This window comes from Balaenoptera physalus (genome assembly GCF_965194825.1).
Source record: "Balaenoptera physalus genome assembly, chromosome: 12".
Taxonomy (NCBI): Eukaryota; Metazoa; Chordata; class Mammalia; order Artiodactyla; family Balaenopteridae; genus Balaenoptera; species Balaenoptera physalus.
Window position 1 is genome coordinate 66278213 of NC_138897.1, and position 21826 is coordinate 66300038.

Below are 21826 nucleotides of genomic sequence, written 5' to 3' on the forward strand. Positions count from 1 at the left end.
GACGAAAAGTTAGGAGTGGGAAGGTTTCAGATACTGGGTGAAAAAACAAGTCATGTATTAAGGATATGCACTGATTATTAACTTATGTACTACTTCAGAAGCAGAATATTGATTTTAGGTCGTTATAATTATAGGCATACTGTTATATCATTATCAAAACATATTCTGTAGTTCTTAGATCATCACTTACATTGTACTGCAGTAGTACATATTAGGATTTTGAGTTGAATCTTGCTTAATCTTTTTGTCCATTTTTCTTGAAAATCCTGTCAATTTTTAACACAAGAGCACTGGTTTTAATAACTACAGATAGGCTTTTAAAAACAGCTGGCAGGTGAAATTTCATTATAGTAATCCAAGATGGTTCCAAATGTATATGAACACACTGATTAAAAATTTCTTGCCAGTTTTCGGTTGCCTGAGATGAAGCTATATCCCAGCCTATTTTTCAAACCCATAAGGAGAAGTTGGCAGTGTTGATGTGTCTAACACCACTTGCTCCCTCATTTCCTCTTCTCAGTTCCTAGCTCTGTGCTGTTTTTTACAAAAAAGATAGTTAGGGAGGAAATGTTCTTATTGCTATTTAAATTTTTTAATTACAAAAATGAACCAACAATTAATTCAACTTGTCATTTCTACTGGGCAAAGGATCTAATGTCTGGCTTTTTTGGTGGTTTTTGGAGCGGTTACTGAGTGTTGCTAGGGAAAGCTACCAATTCCTTAGAATTACTTGCTGTGACTGGATGGAGCCATTGCCCTAGTTAAGTCCTACAACATGATGATAGTCATAAGAGTATTAAAGCATTACATCTGTATAGACTCATATGATAAGCCATGATTGAGATTGTATTTTTCATTTATTATATTCACCTTCCTGAAATATGGCAGGATTTTTTGAATGATCTGATTTAACTGGACATCATGTAGCAAAACCTAACAGGAGTTGATTCTAAAGGTAAGAAGTTGGAAAGTAAATTTTGCAGATGGCTTCTAGATACTAAATACACACATTTTAAGTGTCTGCTAGTAATAACCCTAAGTAAATGTAATAAAACTTAACCTTGGCTAAGAGTGATGTTTAATGCTTGGGGTCCTTGATCTCCTGGTACTATTAAGAAAACATATTTTGCCCACTTGCTGAAGATGGATTCCAGGATTTGAGCCAATGAAAGACGGCTCTACAATTAAAAGCCCTAGCAGCGTACTAATCAACTAGCTCCAGCTTCTTTTGAGATCTCTATCCATAATAAGAATTAACTTCTTGATTTATACTTCTAGTTTCACACTGAAAAGGAAAATTAGCTCCTCTTCCCTTCATTTTGGACCTTTCCAATAAACTGGCTGATTTATAACTTGTCGCGTATAATCTTAATAGGAGCTTCAATAAAATTTTTCTTGCAACTTGATTCTACAATGAACTTTTCTTTTACAGATAGTGTCCTATTCAAGTGTAGTCAGTACAGTGCCTTGGATCACAATTGCCTTATGAGTCTTTCATGTATTCAGTGACTTTTAAGTAATAAGGTTGTGCATATAGTTATGGCATGAATTATGGTTAATTGATTTAAGCAAATTCAAGATTAGCTACCTTTTCAGTTTTGAACTGAGGCTCATACTGCTGTAGAAATAGCTATTGCCACTGCCATCCATTCTCCCTATGACAGCGAGTTAAATGAGAACCAACTCAACGACTTGAAGTCAGACAAGACTTGGTTAAATTTTTAGTGGATTTTTCTTTGTATTTCATGCCATAAATATCCAAATTATACGTAACAGTGATCCACTTCTAGCCACAAGGTTGCTCTCTTACAATTCATATTGAACCTAATGTTTTTAAAGGTGGGAGAAATCAAGAACCTAGGAAAGTAAATAGTGATGTTTAATGCAAGTTTATGCTTTATATGGTTAAATGCTGGGATTTAGCTTTCTCTGTCAAGTCTGAAATATATCATCTGCTGATTAATGACATAAATTCGTAACTTCACTCATTAAGTCACAAATGCGTGCTGTAGTTTGGAGGCCACAACGATGAGGGAGAAGATGGTTTCCCTCCAACTACGCAAGCCCTTTTATGGTTAAATAAAGGCATGCACAAATTGTCGCGGATTAACCTCAATGTAAATAAAAAGCGTCCAGAAGGAACTCAGTAAAATGGTTTCCCTCCGATTATGTAATCTCTTTGGTGGTTAAATAAGGGCAAGTACAAACTGTCGCGGATAACCCTCCAGAGGAAGTCAGAGTGCCAGCAGCTGGACCGCCGAGGCGGTAAATTTCCCTCCTGCACTGTCCTCCAGCTGGCAGTGCCCTGAGAAGTACTATCTCGGATGGGGGAAAATGCACTTAATTTTGTCTGAAAAGGTCATCCGAAGGTGTGACTGTGAGAGGGCGTATCGCAGAGTCCGTGCAGTCCCCGCGACAGGTGCACGCGAACGTGCTTTAGGGATGGGCCCGGGGCCCACATGGCTCAGGTGAGGGGCGCGTTGCAGCCTGGCCAGCCCCGTGCTTCCGCAGGTGCGGCCGTCGGCGCGCAGGCGCAGTGCGCGGACCTGGGCGCACCGCCTTTCCGAACGACCCTGGCCCGCCGTCCACGAGCCGGGGCGGACACCCGCCTCCGCCGCCAGGCGGGGCCGTAGCGTTGTTCTCCCGGGTCCCAGCTTGCAAACTCGTCCGCCCGCCCCCGCAAAAATAACATGTGAATACCCAACGTAGATAGAGCCTCCTCTTCCTCGCCGCCATTTCCAGAAGTTTCCAGTCACTGCCACGGCCATGGTCGCCGCAGAGCGCAAAGCGACACCCGCCGGCCCGGCACGTCGGCGGCGCCTGCGCGGCTCCCTCGCTCCCCTAGGCCCCTCCCTTCTGGGGCCGGTGCCGGCGGAGGGGAGGCGGCGAGGCGGGTGGGGTCCGCACCCCCGCGTCCACTTGGTACGCCCCGACCCCCGCCCCCGGCTCGGGAAGCTTCTCCCGGCCCAGCCAGAGCGGCGGGCCGCGGCGGGGAGGCGGGCGGAAGGGGAGGCGGGGCCGGGGGCGGAGCGCTCACGCCGCCCGTCCCGTGCCCGGCGCGTCACGTGCCCGCGCCGCGGCCAATCGCCGGACGGCGCCGTCCTGGGAGCGAGCAGGCTGTGGTGAGGGGCGGCGGAGACCGGAGATGTTTTCGAGCCCGGCCTTGGCGGCGTTCGCGGCGGCGGCGAAGACCACGACAGCGACGGCGGCGCCGAGGCCCTCGTTCCGGTGGTAGACCCTCCCGCGCCGGCCGTGCCTCGGGTCCGTGCGGGCGAGGGGGGCGTGGCGACAGGCGAGGAGGAAGGGGGGGCGCGGTTTCAAGCCCCGGCCCCGGAGCCCGGGAGGAGCCCCTCAGTCGCGCCCGCTCCCGTCCCCTCCCCCGAGCGAGGTAGGGACGCGCCCCGCCCCGCGGCGCCGCGCTGACAGTACGGGCAGCCCCGCCGGGAGCGCCGTGACCGCGGCGCGGCGGGAGCTGCCCGAGCGGGGGGCGGGGGCTCCGCGGGCGGCCGCGCCGCTCCCGGAACATGGCGGGGCCGCGGCGCGTGTGCGTGCGAGGGAACGAAGGAGCGAGTGTGCGCGGCCGGGGGGGCGCCGCCGGCAGCCGGGCGGGGTGGGGGCGGGGCGCCCCCAGCCCGGGGCCGCGGGTAGGCAGCTTCGCGATGCGGGCGAGCCGGGCCCCGGCGTTCTCGGACCCTCGGGCCGCCGGGTTCTTGGAGCTAGTTCGAGGGTAATACGGTGTGACGCAGCCTCGAGGTTCCCAAAGCGTTGAATAAACGGTTGTACAAAGAGGTCACCGAAGCCCAGCTGACAGCTGTTTTAATAATAACAGTAAGAAATAGTTTAGGACGGGAAGTTGACACTCTTGCACCCGTTGAAACCGTAGGAAACATTTTAAGCGGTGTTAATGGTCGAGAGTGTAATTTCCACCTTGCGGACGCAGTGAAAGGGGTCGCAGACCCAGGGATCCTTATCACTTCGGAATCGGCTCTAATCCTGAAGTTGAAGTGAACCTGAGTTCTCAGTCATGTGTCCTTTATTTTAAAACGGTTTATGTAAATTATAAAAGAAGGTGAACTGGTGAAATAGCTATTTTAAAATAAATTGACTGTTGATTAAAAACATATGCTCGTATAGGCTCTTAAAAATCTTGGGCACTGATCTGTTTCAGTTTTTTCAGTCGTTATACAAAGGCTTTCCTGGAGATTAGCTCAGAACTGGCAGAACATGTGCTATATTGGTGCCAAGTGGCTTAAAAAACAAAATGAGATAGTGTCGACTGTGTAAGATCAAGTCGTTGTATTAGTTAAGCTTGTTGGGAAAAGTCTTTAATTTGGGCTAAACGCAAAAACATGTAAACATTCGAAATGTTTCATAGGCAAACGGGGGAAGGCTTTACTAAAAGATCTTTTATAGTCGACACAAGCAGTAACTAAATTTCTAAAGGTCTGCAGACGGTTGACTGAGTAAGGTCAAGCCTAACTATTCGGGGTATGTGTTCTATTTTAGGGACAGGCAAGGTGTTAAAATGAAGTAAAACCTAAGTAGTATTCATGGAAGGAAAAGAGCAGGATGCCTGTAATGTTCTTAATCTCTCTGCTTTCCATAGTTGTTGTTAGGATGGCTTTATGAACAAGCAGAGCTGGGAGAGTGGAAATCTCTGGGTGTGTATTCCATGAAGACTATTTGAGGCAGAGTAAAGAAAATAAAGTATTCAGATGAGGAAAGAACTTAGTAGGTGGAAATACATTGTGCGGTCTTTGATTTTAGTTCTTTAATATCAGGAAGGGGGGAAAAAAGCTTGAATTTTGTTTGGAGATGAGCGCCCAACTGGTGGAATGAATTTAAAAGGAAGATGTTTTTATCAAATTGTTTGTGTTACTTTTTTTTTTTTTTTTTTTTGCTATAGAAGTTGCTGAAAAAGGTAACTGATAATTTTCGAGGTAGACTGGAGAAATAGGGATATTTGGAAAACTTCATTGGAAAAGAGGTTTTTATTCTATAGAATAAAAATAATAGTAAAAATGTTCAGTTTCTTGGTATGAGTTGACGAGTAGTTAAATTTTCTGTAAGCCATTCTTATGTTTTAAGAGCATTGTTTCAGGCTAAAAGGAGAATGAATAGTGAGATTAATCATTTCCATCGTAGTCCATAAAAGGTTTAGACAGCTTTCTGTATATAAACTTGATGCTACTGAAGCAACATCTATCAGATAGACATGAAGAATTTATCCAGTAATTGCAGTAGGTTGCTTAATAGCTAATGACACCACTTTCTGACTTGGAACTTGTTGCTGAAGCTGACATCAACATGTATTTGTAAAATGTTTGTACTCTGTAAAGGTTGTAGTTTAGAGATTTATCCTTAGAACTGGAAGAGACCTCAGATTTTCTAATCCGTTTCCCTCATTTTACAGATGAGAAAATAAAGGCCTGGTAAGGGGAAATGACTTACCCAAGTCAGCACAGCTAATTAAAACAGTCTGTGGTTTGGCCTAGAGATTTTTTTTTCTGAAGACGCTAATTTGCTTCTTTCTTTAAGAAGTAGCTTTATGGAGTAGTGGAAAGAACAGGCAAATAAAAGTGAGAAGGCCAGGGTTTAAATTCTTGATTTGTCACTTCCTAACTGTGGTTTTTGACAAATCATACTTTCAGAACCTTGCCTTTGTAATCTGCAAAAAATAATTTTCCTGCATAATTTACAGGATTGTTTGATGGAACAAATGTGATTACATATGGAAAGCATATTATATACTATAAGCTTTTATCTATATGAAATGTGGTGATATTATTTTTAGAGTAAATAGTTTTCTACTGTATTATCTAAGGTGTCTAGATCCCTAGGTTTTTGCTTAGCCTTAGCTTCATTGTTTTGAGCACCTGCTGTTTTACAGATTATAACTCCCTGTAGATACATTTTCTGATCCCTACTTAGTTCTAATCTTAGTAAAGCCTCTTATGAACATTTTAAATATTGCGGTTGTTAGAGCCTGACTTCCTCTGGAGAATATGAAGTTTCTTCATATAGCATTTGAAAACATTCTCATATACACTCATGCATGCATAATCTGTTTCTTTAACAGGCAGTGGCTTTTTAAAAGTAATAGTGAAAGTATCTTAGTAGCAATGTTAATTTGTTGCTAGTTTCTAGATAATGGCAATAACAGGAGGTAATTTCCTTTATAAACTCAGCTTTTGAGTAGTTCGTGTTAAGGTCATCTTGTAGATCTAAAATATCCATGTAGGAATGTTAAGAGAGTGTTTGTTGACTTTTGCTGTTAGGTTTAAAGACCTTTTTCTTTTAGTGCTTTAAATCGATAATACTGGGAACATCAACATTGTAGTATTGTAGTGTTACATACATGGATTATTTGTAATCTTGAAGCTAAAGGTTATGGTAAACATTTGTTGAGCATGTAGAATCTGCACGTATCTGTGTTCAAAGTTTTAAGTGAAATATTTCAGATAATTTTCATAATAACCCTGTAAAACAGATACCGTGGCTGAGGAAAATGAGGCTTTGAACTGTTATGTGGTGTACAGATATTCACAGACCTAAAAAAGTGACAGACTCTGCCATCCCCATTCTTAACCATTTCTCTGTATTCTATCTCTCAGAGTGTTCAGCTGATTTTGAGAAGTTTTAGGGCAGTTTTTCTTAAGTTTCTGACTTTCTGAAAAATTTGGGGGGGAGGTGGTGGGCAGCATTCTACCCTCTACTGTGTTGGTTAAAAAACAAAAAGAAAAGAAAATACCTTATGAGAATTGTGGAAAACAGTCCAGCCAGCCTTTTAATGAGATGCTGATGTAGTTGGGTTTTTTTATGTTAGTTGTCAGAAGCAAATTAGTCTCGCCAGCAACAGAAGGACTACAGTTGTTAACAGTACTAAGAGGCTGTTCTGACAGACTCCACCTTGATATTGATGTTCATTGTTCTAAGGAAACATACTTTAAACAGAGTGACTGAAGGGAAAAGATAACTAACCAAATTCATTTGGGACTTTTATAAAGGAATAGATCCAGCAAGAGTAAATATGAGTTTGTCCAGGTTAGAAAATAGCAACCAAAACTAGGTTTTCTGATTAGTGGAACCCTCCACAATTCTAAGAAATTCAAATTCAAATTTAAGTTCTTAGAAAATTATGTTTAAACACAGAAATGCTTCCAAATTGAGGTAAATAGAAGAGGTAAACTATGAAGCTGCAAGTTGCAAAATCATTTCTTTTTCTTCGGCTTTTAAAAATTGTGTCTTTTTTTGGCCGGTCCCTTAATATTTGTTTATTGCACTAAAATTGTGTCAAAATATGTAGTAGTTTACATTTCTGTTTATCAGTTTGTATTTGGGCCACAATTGGGGGAGATACCACAAATATTAGTGATAAATACTATATTGTTAAACTACCTTATTGCTTGAAAGAGTTGGGAGAGTCCTGTAGCTTCTTACATTTCAGATTGTTGTTCTTCCTACATAGGAGTTTTGTTGGCATTCTGACTTCTAATAGAGAACAAAAACCATGTGTGCGTGGCTCTCTTTCTAGAAATAGCTGTAGTAACTCACGATAAAAGATAATAGTATGTAAAAAATTACAGTGTTCTGTAGTTCATGAAGTACATTTTATATCCGATCTCTTGAATTTCACAACTACTCTGAGATCAGCAAAAAATCCGCTAATCTGATGATATTGAACCATGGATAGGATCCAGGTTAAAATTCTCTGGAGTAATGCTAGACTCCTTTGAAATGCACTCGTGAAAGAGAAGCATTAGCAATCTGAAGGAAGAGGAAAGAAACACCTACTCTTATTCTCTCTTCCACCAAAACTGCATTGTACACAGCTTTCTTCCGTTCTGTTCTACCACTTCTGAAACTTTAACAAGCAGGGTAGAAGTAAATACTAAAAACATTCTTTATACCACTGTACTAATTAGTGCTGGTGGTTAATGATGTTACTTAGATGAGAAAATTTAAAATTTACAGAATGTTTCCTACCGTACTTTGCACAAAAATATTGTAACTAGGAATAAAGCCTTGGCTTATATTCTAACATTATGTACTAAAGTCTTGCAACCTCTGAGTTAAAATAAGTCCTTTTTACCAGAGTTTAATTTTGACTATTTGTAAGTTACTTGGTGATCAAAGAAAAGACCTTTTATTGAGCTTTAGTACTCTAGGTACTGTTAGATACTTACATATGTGTTATTTTAATATATGATGAGAATAGATATTTTATATATCTAGTTATGAAGATACTTCAAAAAGTTGTTACTGGAATGTTTCCAACTCTAGATGCTATTACTCAAGAACTAACTTGAAATTTGTAAGTGTTATATAAATGTAATTTTATTACTTTGAGAAAAATTTTTTCTTAAGATCAACCCAATTCGTTTGTAGATTGATAGTTGAGGTGATCACCCAGTAGTGGTTCTTCAACCTTCAGAAATTATCCCTGTCTTCCAGGATTCATAAAAACATCCCAAGAATGAAGATGAGTGTTCTCTTTAAGCTGCAGTCCAACAGGACAAAAAAATACCTCTTTATCTTCTATTTGTGTTCATGCTGTTGAAAGTAAACAAATTGTTGGTTACCAATTAAAATTTGTGTCATTACATTTAAGTTATATTACCACTGTCATTTTACATCCAAGGCGTTCATCTTTAATTGTGGTATGAAGGGTTTGATTTTAGCTACAGGAATTTGGATCATTAGCTAATACATGGAGAAATAATCGTTTGCATTTTCTCTTCTGTGAATTGATACTTCATATCCTTTGGTCAGAGGCATAATTACAAATGTCCTGTGATTGATAATGGGCTCTCCACATAACTTTTCATTCACTCTTTACCATTACCTTGTGAAGTTTATCTTGTTGCCATTATACAGATGAGTTTAAATCAGTGTCTGTATTGCTCCTTTACAAAACTGCACCTTCAAAGAAGCTGTTATTATTAAGAGAAAAAAAGGTAAAATGATAGATAAAATTTGAGCCTTTGTGGGGAAAATAGTTGTTTTGTATTATGGATTTTTACAAGGAGTGAAAGTTCTTGAATGATCCAGTCTGACAGTGTGACAGATTATCTCTGGATATTGAATATGAAAGTAACCAGAATTTCTTTTATTTTTCTGTATTTTCAAGTTTTGCCACAATGAACTAGTATTATGGATATAATCAAGAAGATTTTAAACACTGCATGCTTAGTTAACAAATTTTAAATAAATGTTTCTGTGAACGGTATTGCATTTAGCATTGTTGAGGCAGGAGTTTAGAAAAATATAAGTGAAGACAGTATCATAGGTTTTTTTTTTAAAGGATTTACATTCGATGAACAAAACATAGACATGTGAAATAGGCGGACAGTATTATTGTTTAATCATTCAAATTGCTTTCTAGTTGGTGTAGAAAGGAACATGGTGAGCCCTCCAGGACATGGATCATGTCTGTCTTGTTCATTGTACCGTAGATTCCATCACACTGTAAAGGATCACCTCAGTGCTAATGACAGGAGGATGATCTGACTGGCAGAAGAGGATGAACTGGGACTAAGGGAGAAAGATGGGTAGCAGATGAAAAAGGCCATGATTGCTAGGAAGAGGGGCTTAATAAAAATTTTCCAAGATGGGGAGTAATGTAATACAGATTTTCTTAGAAAAAAGTTCGAGGTCGTATAGAATTCATATAGGAGGCAAGGAGATCATTGAAAAGGTGCTTAGGTTTTAAGGTTTTAGGTGCCAATGCTAAGCACATATCTGAAGAAGACATTTTCTTCTTGTATGGAGCTTAAAATCTAGCTGCAAGAGATAATTACTTAAAACAAGGATCCATAATTACAGAGAGGTTCTGTAAACATTTGGAAGTTACACTGCAAATTTTTTAGTGAAAGAACCTATGGCTTTCAGGCTCTGAGATGGGTCTGTCCAAAAAAGACTAAGAATCACTGACTTGGAAATTTAAATTGAATTTTTGATGTAGAACTGTTACATTCTTAAATAGTCCTAATTTGTGTTTTTAGGCATTTATTTTTTATAGTATATTTCTTTTCATAGATAAAGTTGTTTAATATCAGTATCATCAGTGAGATTTGCCTTTTTTATCCACAGTTCATAACATTTACATGATTATATTTCAGGAAATGCTTTATTTTAAAAATAAAACCAAATACATACGTATTGTTTGTCATTGGGGTTAGAGTTTCCACAGTACCACACTTTTCTTGTTACTTACTTACAGCTGTTAAAATACAGTCAATTTACTATGCTTTGGTCCCTCGGTACCATATTTCTTATTATTCTTCTCAGCATACTTTGGCAGGGAAACAGTTTATAATCCTAAATTGCCCTGACTGAAAGAGCTACCAATAATACTACTACCCTAAGTCAGTTTAGAGCATGTTTTCTTTTAAATGCCCTATATGCAGTTATCCTGAATTCTTTTTTTTATTGAGGTCTGGTTGATTTATAATACCAATCATATTAGTTTCAGGTGTACAACATAGTGATTCAGTATCTTTGTAGATTATTCTTCATTTAAATTTGGCAGTTGTCCTGAATTCTTGTGCGGAGTATAGCAAGTGGGTTTATGTTGGAGAGTGTGCAGGAGGCAGAGGTAGCAGGTCAGGACTAAAGGCCCAGATAGTTCAGCCCTGGTGTGAAGTTGTATGGAAGCTACAACTTTGGCTATAGTTGAAGTAGTGCTAATAACCCACCTTATTGTTGGGTCAGGGTGGGAATGATGTGGTATGTGGATTAGAAATAACTTAATACTTCCATAAGTGTTGCTCTCTTGGGCAGGGTACTGATTTCAGTACCTCTAACTGCATAGAGAGTTTGGGTGTAGATAAAGGTGATTTTCAGGATCTCAGACTTACATTGCAGAAGCCATGATTATCATAAACTATTCTGGTTTTTTTATGCCATGTCCTTTATCTCAAATCTCTTCTTTTGTTTTTTTTTAATGTGTCATTATTCAAACTGCACCCAATTATCAAAGCAATTAGAAGTCTTTTCCTTTCGTTTAGGACTAAAGTATGTACCTATCATTTTTAAAGGAAGCCGTCGGGACTTCCCTGGTGGCACAGTGGTTAAGAATCTGCCTGCCAATGCAGGGGACACAGGTTTGAGCCCTGGTCCGGGAAGATCCCACATGCCGCGGAGCAACTAAGCCCGTGCGCCACAACTACTGAGCCTGGGCTCTAGAGTCCGCGCGCCACAACTACTGAAGCCTGCGCGCCTAGAGCCCGTGCTCCGCAGCAAGAGAAGCCACCGCAATGAGAAGCCTGCACACCACAACAAAGAGTAGCCCCCGCTCGCCGCAACTAGAGAAAGCCCGTGCGCAGCAACGAAGACCCAATGCAGCCAAAAATAAATAAATAAATAAATATTTTAAAAAATAGAAAGCCATAAAAATGAGTTAGGGCATTATTTGGGATTAAAGTGTGAGTACTGAAAATGCCACCAGACGTTTGATCTGTTGAGTAGATTGGCTGCTTTTGTGGGGCAAAGTAAAATACCAAAAACTTTTTTAAATTTTGAAATATTTCAAGTAATTTAAAAGGTACAGAAGATAGCATAGTGAGCACCTTCTACCTATCACCAGCCTTAAGAATTACAATTCATTGAACCCCCCTGTATACCTTTCCTTGAGCCATTTCCTCACTTCCCCAGGCAAATTCCTATCTCCCTCTTTGCACAAACTTTTCCCAGCAGTGGATCTGTCCTTTCCCTAGACCTGTGTAGATTTGTTTCTTTATGCGAAGTTCACCACAGTGACCTTTTCCATTTCAATTCTATTACATATTTTTTCAATCCCTGCCCATTTTCATTTATTTACTTATTTATTAATTAATTAATTTATATTTATATTTTTGGCTGTGTCGGGTCTTAGTTGCGGCACGCGGGATCTTTTGTTGCAGTGCTCAGGCTTCTCTCTAGTTGTGGCGTGTGGGCTCCAGAGCGCGTGGGCTGTGTAGTTTGCGGCACGCGGGCTCTCTAGTTCAGGCGCGTGGGCTCAGTAGTTGTGGTGCGAGGGCTCAGTTGCCCCACGGCATGTGGAATCTTAGTTCCCCAACCAGGGATCAAACCTGCATCCCCTGCATTGGAAGGTGGATTCTTTACCACTGGACCACCAGGGAAGTCTCTCTTGCATATTGTGTATAACAGTAAGAGCAGTCTCACTAGGGGAGATGAAAATAAGATTTGTGTACGTGAGGTAGAAATCTACCTTAAAATCTAGGCAAAGTAAAGACTTCAGCACTGCACTATATGCAGAACAGATTGGCAAAGTAGATGTGAGAGTAACCTAATGAAATAATCATTTTAGGAAGATTAGTCTGGTAGCAGCAGTGTGGAGCAGTGGTCTGAAAGGAAGCGTGAGTTGCTAACTCATTTTGACTGGCTTTTTTCCCTGCTAATTACCCTATGTTAGTGAGATTTTGTTCTCCTTCCAAACCCTTTGCTATTTTGCAGGAAGAGAAAGGAGCTGGTGGCAAAATGCTTAATTATGAGTGTTTCTAGTTTTCAGGCTTTGGGGGATTGCTCTTGCCCCCTTTTAGAATCTGTTGACAGTGAAGTGAATACGTAGTGGTTGTTAGTTCTCTACTTTCAGTATTGTAATTTTTCCACCGCCCAGTGCCAGAGATGCAAGTCAAGCTGCCTCACCATTTTCTCTGGGCTGTTGCAGCCCTCTGCTGGTCTACGGAAGTTGCACATTTAGAGCCCTGTAGGGCTAGAAAGAGGTCAGTAAACCCAGCAACTCATTTTTAGAATCTTAGAACCTTAGAAGTCATTTATGTCAACTCCCCATTGCAGATGAGTGTTTTATATGTCGACCTTTACATCTAGAAATGAATGTATATATAAATATATTTATATACCGAGGGCAAATAGATCACTGTAAACCCAACTGCCTGTATTACTTTCTTTAAAAATTCTAAATGCATTGTTAGAACGTGATCCTTTATGGTCCACTGTTTGACAGTGCCAAAAAAATCTTTTTACCACTAATCTCTTTTGTAAATATTATCTAATGAAGTAATGAGAATTTTATTTTTTAAAAATTTGAGGTATTGTTTAGTCATTATTATTGGAAGATAAATACAACAGATAAATGCTAATTGTTTCTTTTAAATTATTTTCAAAGCATTTTTACTTCTTGTTGCTGATGTCATTCTAGCCTCCTTGCTGTTGCTGAGTATTCCTTCCCACCTCACAGTCTGGTTGTTATAATTGAAGTGGTCTCCGTGTCTTTCCTGTAATTCCTCTTTAGTCTGTCTTCCAGCGTTTCACCAATGGCACTTCCCCCCCCCCCCCATAGCACCTTTTTAAACATGCTACTTGAATTGTGTCACTGCCTTTTTTTAAAGCCTTAAATTGCTTTTGTCATCATAAAGATCAAACAACACAATGACAAGGTGCTTCATGTTGCTCCCTTCCTCCTCTCTTTAGCCTCATTTTCTACCTTGTTGTGCTTCAGTTTTTGCTATCCCTTCAATGTGGTCTGCTATCTTGCGTGGGCGTGTGTAATTTCTTGGTCTGGAATACAATCATCATTTTCTTGTGGGAAAATGTTATGGAATAGCTGCCAGAAAACATTGTGCTAAAAGTCAACCATGGCTTACTTTGGGAAGGTATGATATAGCAAGCATGAACCCTTGGTTGTTTATATTTCAAGCAGTGTGGCTGCCTAAATGTTACTGTATTTTATACTGTTGGTTTACCTTTGTGGAACTTTGAAGGTAATACACACACAGAGCTAAACCAAATCGACTATTTACAGTGCATTTACTTGGTATAGTCTTCTAAATTAACTGCCATGCTCAGCTTTCCGAAGGGGATAATATATAGCAACACCAACCCAAAGTGCAGCCTATATTTACTGGATTGAGCTTCTGTCCTGAATCTTTTGCTTCCTTTCCTATTCTGATGGCTGGATTAGAAAATATAAAACACATGAAAGTACCTTTTACCTCTTTCCCTCTTCCTCTCTCTGAAGTAGTTCTCTCACCTGCCATCTCATTATTTTTTCCCCTTGGGTTCTAACCAGAACACTGTAGTTCTCCAGAGCAAACCAAGTGGAAGTCGACCTATTTTATTATTTTTAAAATTTTTATTTGTAGATTATACAAGTAGTACATGCTCATTATAAAAGTAAATATAGAACTGTATAGGGCTTCTCTGGTGACGCAGTGGTTAAGAATCCACCTGCCAATGCAGGGGACACGGGTTCGAGCCCTGGTCCGGGAAGATCCCACATGCCACGGAGCAGCTAAGCCCGTGGGCCACAACTACTGAGCCTGCGCTCTAGAGCCTGCAAGCCACAGCTACTGAGCCTGCGTGCTGCAACTACTGAAGCCCGCGCGCCTAGAGCCCGTGCTCCGCAACAAGAGAAGCCACCACAATGAGAAGCTTGCGCAACAAAACAAAGAGTAGCCCCGGCTTGCCACAACTAGAGAAAGCCTGTGCGCAGCAATGAAGACCCAACACAACCAAAAATAAAAATAAATAAATTTATTTTAAAAAAAGTTAATATAGAACTGTATAAAATAGACTATAAACATTCCTTAAGGACTTTAAAAAATATTGTTTTAAGGGCAGTGTTGAGAACAGTTTATTTTAAAGGATGTGGATGTTTTCATCTTTTTCATGCTGCTGGTTAAATTTGTGATTTTGATGATACTAATTTCTTGGTCTGGAATACAGCCATATTATTCTTGTGGGAAAAATGTTATGGAATAGCTGACTGAAAACATCGTGGTGAAAATCAACCATGCCTTACTTTGGGAAGGTATGATAAAGCAAGCACAAACCCTTTTCATAGACTGAATTCTCACTTGAATTGTTTAAGTAGTTGAGGTGTTAAGGAGGTACAGTTAATATCCCAGGAGCATGACCATTTACTGTGAGGCCTTTTCTGTTATTTTTTAAGACCACTTTTTAAGTGTGAGGGAATTAAGCTTTTGGTCTTGGTGCAAGTAGGAAATGTTCAGTATTTATGTCTAATGGTTTACTTTTTTTGCATGGGGGAACACAGCAATAAGGATGTCATTGTTTAGTACTTTAATCTGTCATTTTTGTATTCATAGAAAAATAGAATGGAGTGAAATTGTTCTAAACATCTTATTCTGGAATCAGAATTTTGGAAGAATAGGAGATCTTCAATGTTATCTAGCCTAACTTTGCTTTCAAGAAGAAACAAATACTGAGAAATGATGAAGGTGAACCAAAAAGTCAGTGGTAGATCTCAGCATAGAATCTTGGACTTCAGGCTCCCAGATCAAATCACAGAGAAAATAATAGTCACTTTACTAACTGAATGACTCTTTTTTTTTTCTTTTTTAAAGGATGAGCTCCATGACCTTTATTTATTTGTTGTTTTTTAAAGTAACCATTTTATTTTATTTTGGCTGCACTGTGCTGCATGCGGGATCTTAGTTCCTCGACCAGGGATCGAACCCACGACCCCTGCTGTGGAAGTGCAGAGTCTTAACCACTGGACCACCAGGGAAGTCCCTACTGAATGACTCTTAAGGGTCATTGAATTCTGTTGCTGTGATTTGGTCCTTTACTAGTTACCTATTTTTCTCAAAACAATTTTGGAGGAAGCATTTTTACCCTCAGCATAGCTGCAGCCCAGTGGAAGCTGGAGCAGGAAAAAGGTTAGGAATTTCCATTCTGTGCTTACGGTTCTAGCTTTACTTTCTTTAGGTAGGATGTAAAATTGCTGGTAAATTTAGAGGGCAGCATTTGAATATTTTATATGCAGCAAGGACTATGTATGCTAAGATATTTTATTTACTTAAAGCCTTATTATTTGAGCATTACCATTTCATAATATAGATGAAATTAAGAGTAAAAATTTAAAATTAAAAAAGAAATTAAGATTAAGAAGTTAAGTGCATGTTCTGGGGACTTCTGGACTATGAGGCAGACTGGGGATGCTCCCTTCTTTTTTAGTAATGTATACGGAAAGCTAGATAAAAATAAAATATTTTAAAAACACAGCTGAGCTTGAAAGCAAGAAAGAGGAATCTGCAGGTGCCTGAAATGGAAAAAGAACTCAAAGTCATAATAGGAAGCAGAAATTGAAGCCCTGTTCTATAAAGAAAATAGACAGATACCTTCTTAGTGTGTGAGCTTTAATGCAGCCCTGGAACCCACAGGCCCAGGAGTGGCAGGGAGCTGTGCCCAGACCAGGAAGGGTCTGAATTATTTATGAATGGGGCCTAAAGAAAAGTCTGCCAGCCTAGGGTTATATTTCCTGGTGTGTCATCTTCTTATCCTTTTATCGTCAACCATTTTAGTATCCTTTTTTGGTCTCTTTTACAAAGTATGTTGCTGAATCTTATTTTTATCCAATCTCAGAGACTTGTATCTTTTAATTAATGAGTTTAATCCATTTTCATTTATTGTAATAAATGTAATAAATTTATTGTAACAACACAAATATTGGCAATTATTTACATTCTATTGACTATTTCTATTCATCTTCCACAGTTTCTTAATCTTATAAATATATTTTAAAAAATATTTTTAAATATATATGTTTTCTTTCCTCCAAACAAGAGAAGTACTGTAACCACTTTCTCACTTTCCTCTAGTCTCCTCCACCCCACCTCCTACCCCACAACGTCCCAGCAGCCATGTTGACGTTTTGTAGAATTTTGTTTCTGGATTGTTAGGAGTATTCTTCAAGCATCCATCCGTCATTTTTGTTTTTGTATGAAATATTAGGTTTATTAGGTTATTTACTCACTCTAATTCCCATACATCACATAGTAGTTCTCATAGATTTATTTCAGTTATTTTTTGAGTGCCTCCTTAAAAGCAATTTTCAAGCAGGGTGTTTGTATATATACATTCTAAGGCCTTTTTATGCCTGAAAATATCATTCGTTAACCCTCACTTTTATTTATTTTAATTTTTATTATTTTTTTAACATCTTTATTGAACTCTCACTTTTAAATGATAGCTTAGTTTGATTAAAGATTTTTGGTTTGAAATTTTTTCCCTTAACATTTTGAAGTGTTACTGCATTGTTGTCTTGCCTCTGGTGTTGCTTTTCGTAACTTCTGATGTCAGTTTGATTTCCTGTGTGTGTGACCTGCAGTTCCTCTCTAGAAGATTTTGAAATTTTTGGTTTTTTTTTTTTTTCAGTTTATAGTGTGTCTGGGTGTAGTTCCTTTCCTGTCTTGTTTGGCCCTTGAATTCATATTCATTGATTCTTTCATTCAACAGATATTTATTGGAAGTCTACTGTGTGCCAGGTTGTATTCCAGACACTTCAATCTAAGACCTTTGATCTTTCCTCAATTCTGGAAAATTATTGGTAATTTTTTCAAATATCTTTTCTTCATTTTTTTTTCTTCTGGGAATTCTGTTATATGGATTTTGTTACTTCTAACGTCTCTTTTCCATCTCTTAACTTTAATATTTTCCTTTAAAAAAAAATCCCTCTCTGATGCTGTCTGCAACTATCCTCTGCCTGATCTTCTAGCTCACTAACTCATTCTTTGGGTTTTTCTTTCTATTATTTATCTAACCTGTAGAGTTGTTTATTTCAATCATTGTACTTTCATACTCTGTATTTCTTCTTGGTTCTGTTTAGTCTTTCTGCATATTATCAGTCTTCTCTTATTTCTTTGAGGATTTTAAATGGTTTAAAAATTTCTTCAGACGTCTGTTCCATTAATTCAGCTTCATATAGTATAGATGGTTTAGTTTGAGTTGAGATTTTTTTCAGTGGGAAACCAATAAAAAAATTAAGCACGTCAGTGGTAGCATCTGGTTTTTAGTTTTAAGAGATCTGATCACTGAGCACTGCTTGTAGAAGTGTGTGTGTGTTTAAGAGAAGGAGGAAAGGAGGAGTAGGGTAAGAATGGAAGCAGGGAGATAATTTGCAGAGTTTTTGCACTAGCCTATTCAAGTGATGATGGTGGCTTGGGGTGGGTAGCAATTGATGTGGAAAGACATGGATTTAATTTGAGATATGCTTTAGAGATGGAGTCAACGTTTCTGAATTTCTGGCTTAAGTGATGGATGGAGGGTGGTGCCATTTACTGAAATGGAGAAGATGGGTAGGTGAGGAAGTTTGACAGAAAATTAAGAATTCTCTATAGTATTATTTTAGTTTGATATGCTTATTAGACATCCATGTGAAGATGTCAAGTAGGCAGTTGGATATACAAATACAGAGTTTTAAATAAGGACGAGAGGTATGGATTTGGAAGTGAGTAGCACTTCAGTGGTATTTAAAACCATGGGATTAGGTTATTTAGGGAGTGTGTTAGAGAGTAGAAAGGGATCCAGGATCAAGTCCTGAGATACTCCCAACATTTAGAGTTTCTGCGGAAGAGGAGAGGTCAAGAAAAAAGAATTTTTGCATAACTTTTACTGTAAAAAGGTGCTATACTTTGTTTATCCACATTTTTACAAATGAATATTTAGATTTTTTCTCGTGTTTTGGATACACATAACATTTTAGTGGATGCCTTTGTATATTATCTTTGCATGTTTGTATAGTACACCTGTAGGGTAAATACTAAAATTGAATTATCAGGACAAAAGTCTGTGCGTTTGTATTTTAATAGTTTTGCCAGATTCTTCTCCAAAGAGGTTATCCCAGTTTCATCGCCATCAATAATGTATGAGTATTCTGATTTTCCTTAATCCTTGGCAACACAACCTTAATCCTTGTCAGTCTTCTAAATGAAAAGTCATCCATTATTTTACAGTTTTAAAATTATGAGTGAATTTGAATACTTCTGTATGTTTACTCAACATTTGTATTTCTTGTTCTTTGAACTGCCTCCTCAAGTCATCTTCTGATTTTTTTATTGATTTGTTTTTAACTCTTTGACTGCTAGTTCTTTTTCATATGTGTTGCAAATGTTTTCACTTGTTATCTGATTGCTGTTTATGACACTTGCATTTCTAGTTTAAAATTTTTATTTAGGACTTCTAAAAAATGACTTTTAGCTTTTATATTATGTTTTAGGAAGATTTACCCTATTTTAACGATTTTTTTTTTTTAGTATTTCTGTAGTTTGATTTTTTTGTTTATTTCTTTGACCCAGATGCCAACATTTTTAACTTGTCAAATCTAAAATTTGGTGAGAACTGGCAAGATAATTTTGAAAAAGAAAAATGAAAGAGTAGTGAAACACTAGAAAGCACAGAGACAGATTTGGGTATATAAAGGAATAAGATTGTTACTAAAAACTAGCATTACAGGGACTTCCTTGGTGGTCCAGTGGCTAAGACTCCACGCTCTCAATGCAGGGGGCCTGAGGTCAATCCCTGATCAGGGAACTAGATCCCGCGTGCCGCAACTGAAGATCCCGCCTGCTGCAGCGAGGATCCCGTGTGCTGCAACTAAGACCCAGCACAGCAAAAATAAATTAACAACAACAACAAAAAAAGAACCTGTATAGCACAGGGAACTCTACTCAATGCTCTGTAATGGCTTATATGGGAAAAGAATCTAAAAAAAAAAAAAAGATTGGATGTATGTATATGTATAACTGATTCACTCTGCTGTACACCTGAAACTAACACAACATTGTAAATCAACTATACTCCAATAAAAATTTTTAAAAAAACACTAGCATTACAGATAGATAGGAAGAGTTAAATGTTAAAAAAGGGATTAAAGGGAATAAAAGTGAATATATTTTCTGATACTGGAGTTGAGATGGTGCAAGCCTAAAAGAAGAAAGGATTCATAAGATACAGGCATAGAATGTATACTTGATTGTACATGTACATTGTATTTATTTTTTATTTATTTTTTTAAATTAACTTTTATTTACTTATTTATTTTTGGCTGCATTGGGTTTTTATTGCTGTGCACGGGCTTTCTCTAGTTGCGGCGAACGGGGTCTCCTCTTCGTTGTGCACAGGCTTCTCATTGTGGTGGTTTCTCTTTGCAGAGCATGGGCTCTAGGCGCATGGGCTTCAGTAGTTGTGGCACATGGGCTCCGTATTTGTGGCTCGCGGTCTTGAGTGCAGGCTTGGTAGTTGCAGCACATGTCATTAGTTGCTCTGTGGCATGTAGGATTTTCCCGGACCAGGGATTGAACCTGTGTCCCCTGCAGTGGCAGGCAGATTCTTAACCACTGCGCCATCAGGGAAGTCCCTGTACATTTTAAAAAGTGGTGTTTATCTCCCCTTTGAGGTATTGTGATTCAGTAGCTCTAAAGATGAAGCTAGAGTCTGTATCTTTAAAAAAGTGTTCTGCTTTGCTTCTGATAATCAAGCAAGTTTGAATTACCAAGTGGCATGAGCCTAAAAGAACAGCATATTTTGAGTAAATTGAAATGTTGTAGAAGAAGTAATGTCAATCAAGGAGCACCTCGTCAAAGGTACAAATAATGCCAGCACAGATTGATCATCTTTAATTTAAAAGCCAACTTAGGATTGAAGTGAGGGAAAGAAAGCATTTTATAAACTGTCAGTTTGTTGCATCTGTGTTATATTTCAGTTAAATTTTAATCTGTTTTTAATCTGTATAGTCTATTTATCCATTACCAAGTTTTGGTGTCAGTGACTTTGTTCTGCTTGTTTTCTCTTGGGGGTTTTTTCTGATTTTTTTTTTTTAACTTCTGCTTATTTTAGCTTAGTCGTAGGAAAGTTATCTCTCTTCATGCCCCCACTACCGTGGTAAAAATGCATTCTTAAAGGAGGAGTACTCATTGCCAAGTAACTCCGGAGCTGTGGTAAAGCCGAGTATATCTGATCGCTTAGTTGGGAAAGACTTGTTGGCACAGTTGGAGTTTGATCCCTTCTTGTTTTGTAGATGGAAGCGAAAGACAAAAACTTAGTGGATTGCGATCTCCCTATGAAGAATTTTCCAAGTCAGACTTATAGTTGGAAGATAGAGTGACTAGAGCAAACAGAATAAAGTAGTGTTTAAAGCATTGATCCTGAGGGTCTAGTGCTCACTGAAGGCTGAAAGAGTATGAAGTGATCTCAAAATACAGACTTTTCTTTAGTTCTTAGAGGAACACTTCTATAGATTTTTACCATAGCATATAGCTTCTTAAATTCTGTTACCTGTTTCTGTTCTCGAAAGTTCTCCTCCAGCTGTACTGCCAACTAGAGGTGTTTTTTTCTCTCATTCCTGTCTTGCCTATAGTCTACCGAGTCTTCTCTCTCTTCTTTTTTCCCCTTAACCCTCTCTCCTTTTGACATGTTGGGTAGTTTTTCTCCACAGACATGGTCCCAAGGTTTATTTCGAGTAGCTTTTCAAAGTATCTTAACAAAGTTTGACCTCTTCCTATGGGTGATTTTGTACTCTCTGCTAAGAAAAAATTTTCTCCAGATCGTTAGCCTTAGAATAACGGGCAATTCATAAATAAAAGAGCAACTTATTAATGTTTACTGAAGAGTCAAGTTAGTTACTATACTAAGAAGTCTGACCTGCAAGCAAAACTTGGCATCATTGCAGTTACCTCAGCTTTCAAGAAGGATGCTTATCTGTGTGTATCACCATTCTTATCTTGAGTTAGTTGTGTTTGATTCTGCTGTTTTTTGTTAAATTTGTTACACTTGTTTGCTTAAACTTTATGTTATGAGTAGTGATACACATTTTTATCAACAGTAGTATTTGGCAGATTTCCAATAACTGGACTTACTGGGCATGCATGCATTGTGTCCCCCTAAAATGAATGGTTCATTGTGTCTCAAAAATGAATTGGTCAGACTTCTTTTGCTAAAGCAAATGCATGTATAATCCAAGAGAATTTGCTTGTAGAACGGTTTTTTTTCCTACTAAAAAGAAGAATTTGATAAGGTAAATGGATGGTGAGATCTTTTTCACCGCCTTACACAGGTCAAGAGA

The 21826-nt window shown here is 38.8% G+C and overlaps 1 protein-coding gene and 1 long non-coding RNA gene across 6 annotated transcripts in view; one reads left to right on the plus strand and one right to left on the minus strand.

Moving 5' to 3' along the window:
- The window catches only part of LOC309640278, a 711494-nt gene that overhangs the window by 533056 nt on the left and 156612 nt on the right, over positions 1 to 21826 (minus strand). The window lies entirely within an intron of this gene.
- Positions 3114 to 21826, plus strand: part of ANKRD12 (ankyrin repeat domain 12) — a 113634-nt gene continuing 94921 nt past the window's right edge. For 4 of the 5 annotated variants that reach the window (XM_082418559.1, XM_082418562.1, XM_082418561.1 and 1 more), the window contains exon 1: positions 3114 to 3388. The gene's annotated coding sequence lies outside the window, so the exon portion shown is untranslated. The remainder of the gene's footprint in view (positions 3389 to 21826) is intronic. The other variant, XM_082418560.1, reaches the window with a different exon arrangement.